Here is a 3,568-nt window from a genome sequence, read left to right on the forward strand (position 1 = left end):
TTGTCTTTTGTCTTTTTGATAGTAGCCCTTCTAAAAGGAGTGAGGTGATATCTTATTTTGGTTTTGATTTGCATTTCCCTGATGATTAGTGATGCTGAGCATTTTAAAAATGTATCTGTTGGCCATTTGTATATCTTCTTTTGAGAAATGTCTATTCAAGTCTTTTGTTAATAATTGAACTATTCATTTTCTTACTATTGAGTTGTTTGAATTCCCCATATATTTTGGATATTGACCCCTTATCAGATGTATAATTTGCAAATATTTTCTCCCATTCTGTAGATTGCCTTTTACTCTGTTGTTTCCTTTGCTGTGAGAAGCTTTTAGTTTGATGCAATCCCATTTCTCTATTTTACTTTTGTTGCCTGTGCTTTTGAGGTCATATCCAGAAAACTGCCCAAACCAATGTCATGGAGATTTTCTTCTATGTTTTCCTCTAGTATTTTCATAGTTTTGGGTTTTATGTTTAAGTCTTTTATCCATTTTGAGTTAATTTTTGTATATGGTGAGAAATAAGGGTTTAATTTCATTCTGTAAGTGGATATTCAGTTTTCTGAACACTACTTATTGAAGACACTGTCCTTCCCCATTATGTGTTGTTGGCACCTTTGTCAAAAATCAATTTGGTATAAATATTTGGTTTTATTTCTAGGATCTCTATTTTGTCCCTTTGGTCTGTGTGTCTGTTTTTATGCCAGTACCGTGCTGTTTGGATTACTGTAGGTCTGTAGTATAATTTGAAGTGAGATAGTGTGATGCCACCAGCTTCGTTCTTTTTTGCTCAGGATTGTTTTTGGCTATTTGGGGTATTATGTGGGTCCATATGAATTTCAGGATTTTTCTTCTATTTCTGTGAAGAATGTCATTGGTATAGGGATTTCACTGAATCTGTAGATTTGGGCAGTACAGACATTTTAAGAATATTAATTCTTCCAATCCACGAACACAAATATCTTTCTATTTATTTGTGTCTTCTTCAGTTTATTTCATCAATGTTTTATAGTTTTCAGTGTAAAAGTCTTTCATCTATTTGGTTAAATTTAATCCTGAGTATTGTTTGCTTGTAGGTATTGCATATGGGATTGTTGTCTTGGTTTCTTTTTAGATAATTTACTCAGTATATAGAAACACACTGATTTTATATGTTGATTTTGAATCCTGCAACTTTTCTGAATTTATTAACTCCAATAGCTATTTTGGTGGAGGTTTTACAATTTCTAAATGTAAGATAATGTCATCTGAAAACACAGACAATTGACTTCCTCCTTTCCAATTTAGATACCTTTTATTTATTTATTTATTTATTTATTTATTTAGTTATTTATTATCACTTGCCTAATTGCTTGGACTAGGACTTCCAGTACTGTATTGAATAGTAGTGTCAAAAGTGGACATCCTTGTCTTTTTCCAGATGTTGGAGGAAAAGCTTTCATCTTTTCCCCATTCAGTATGATATTAGTTATGGGTTTACCATATATGATAATAATATGATATCATATATTTATGATGTTAAGGTACATTCCTTCTATACCTAATTTTTGAGAGCCTTTTTTAAATCATAAAGAGATGGTTAATTTTCCCAAATGCTTTTTGTGCATCCATTGAATGTTCAGTGGCTTTTGTTCTTTGTTCTGTTAATGTGATGTATCATGTTTATTGATTTGCATATGTTGAACCATCCTTGCATCCTTGGGATGACTCCTAACTTGATCATGGTGAATGATCTTTTTAATGTGCTGTGGAATTTGGTTTGCTAGTATTTTGTTCAGGATTTTTGCATCTATATCCCTCAAGGATATTGGCCTTTAGTTTTCTTTTTTAAATTATATCTTTGTCTGGTTTTAGTATAAGATAATGCTGGCCTTATAGAATAAATTTGGAAGAATTCTCTTTAATTTTCTGGAATAGTTTGAGAAGAATTGATATTATTTCTTCTTTAACTGTTGGGTATAATTCTATGGTGAAACCATTGGGTTCTGTGCTTTTCTTTGATGACAGACTTTTTATTAGTGATTCAGTCTCCTTACTCATTATTCATCTGCTCAGATTTTCTATCTCTTCATAACTCTTCTATCTCTTGATAGGTTGCGTGTCCAGGAATGTATTCATTTCTTCTAAGTTACTCAATTCATTAACATATAATTGTTTATAATAGTCTCTTATGATGTTTTATATTTTGTGATCAGTTTTAGTGTCTCCTTTTTCATCTCCAATTTTATTTACTTGAATTTTCTCTCTTTTTTTCTTAGTCTAGCTAAAGATTTGTCAATTCTGTCTGTCTTCTCAAAAAACAAACTCTTCATTTTGTTGATCTTTTCTATTGATTTTCTAAGCTCTATTTCATTTATTTTTGCTCTGATCTTTATTATTTATTTTCTTCTACTAATTTTGAGTTTAGTTTGTTCTTATTTTTCTATTTCCTTAAGGTGCAATGTAAGGTGATCTGGTATTTTTTTTTTAAAGTAGGTGGTTATTGCTATAAGCTTCCCTCCTTGTACTGCTTTTGCTGTATCCCACAGGTTTTGGTATAATGTGTTTCCATTTTCATTTGTCTCAAGAAAATTTTTAATTTCCCTTTAAATTTTTTAATTGATCCTCTGTTATTCAGGAGCATATTGTTTAATTTTTATATATTTGTGTGAATTTCCAAATTTTCTTCTGTTACTGATTGCTAGTTTTATACCATTGTGGTCAGAAAAAACGTATTTGATATGATTTCAATCTTTTTAAATTGTTAGGATTTGTTTTGTGACCTAACATATGATTTGTTCTGGGGAGTGGTCCATGTGTAATTGGGAATAGTGTGTATTCCACAGCTGCTGGGTGGAATCTTCTGTGTCCTAATATGTCTGTTAGGTCTATTTGGTTAGAGTATGGTTTAAGTCTGATGTTTCCCTGTTGATTTTGTCTGGATGACACATCCATTGCTGAAAGTGGGGTGTTAAAGTCTCCTACTATCATTGTATTGCAATCTATCTATCCCTGCAGATTGATTAATATTTGCCTTATATATTTAGGTGCTCAGATGTTGGGTACATATATATTTATAATTCTTATATCCTCTTGCTTAATTAACCTCTTTATAATTATATAATTACCTTCTTTCTACAGTTTTTCACATAAAGTCTATTTTACCTGATATAAGTATAGCCACTCCTACTTTCGTTTTGGTTTTCATTTGCATGGAATATGTTTTTCCATTTCTGCATTTTCAGTATATATGGGTCCTTCCAGGTGAAGTGAATCTATTGTAGGAAGCATATAGTTAGGTGTTGTTTTATAATCCATTCAGTCATTCTGTTTTTTGATTGAGTAATTTAATTCATTTACATTCAAGGTAATTATTGGTAGGTAAGGATTTACTATTGGCATTCTGTTAACTATTTTCAGTTGTTTGATAGATCCCTTTTTTTCTTCCTTACTATCTTTCTTTGTGATTAAGTGATTTTCTTTAGTAGTATATTTTTTATTTCTTATTTTTTTGTGTGTATCTATTATAGGTTTTTGTTTTGTGGTTACCATGACGCTTACAAAAAAATTCTTACAGTTATAACAGGTTATTTTAAGC

Source organism: Rhinopithecus bieti, unplaced genomic scaffold (genome assembly GCF_001698545.2).
Source record: "Rhinopithecus bieti isolate Rb0 unplaced genomic scaffold, ASM169854v2 scaffold_64508, whole genome shotgun sequence".
Lineage (NCBI taxonomy): Eukaryota > Metazoa > Chordata > Mammalia > Primates > Cercopithecidae > Rhinopithecus > Rhinopithecus bieti.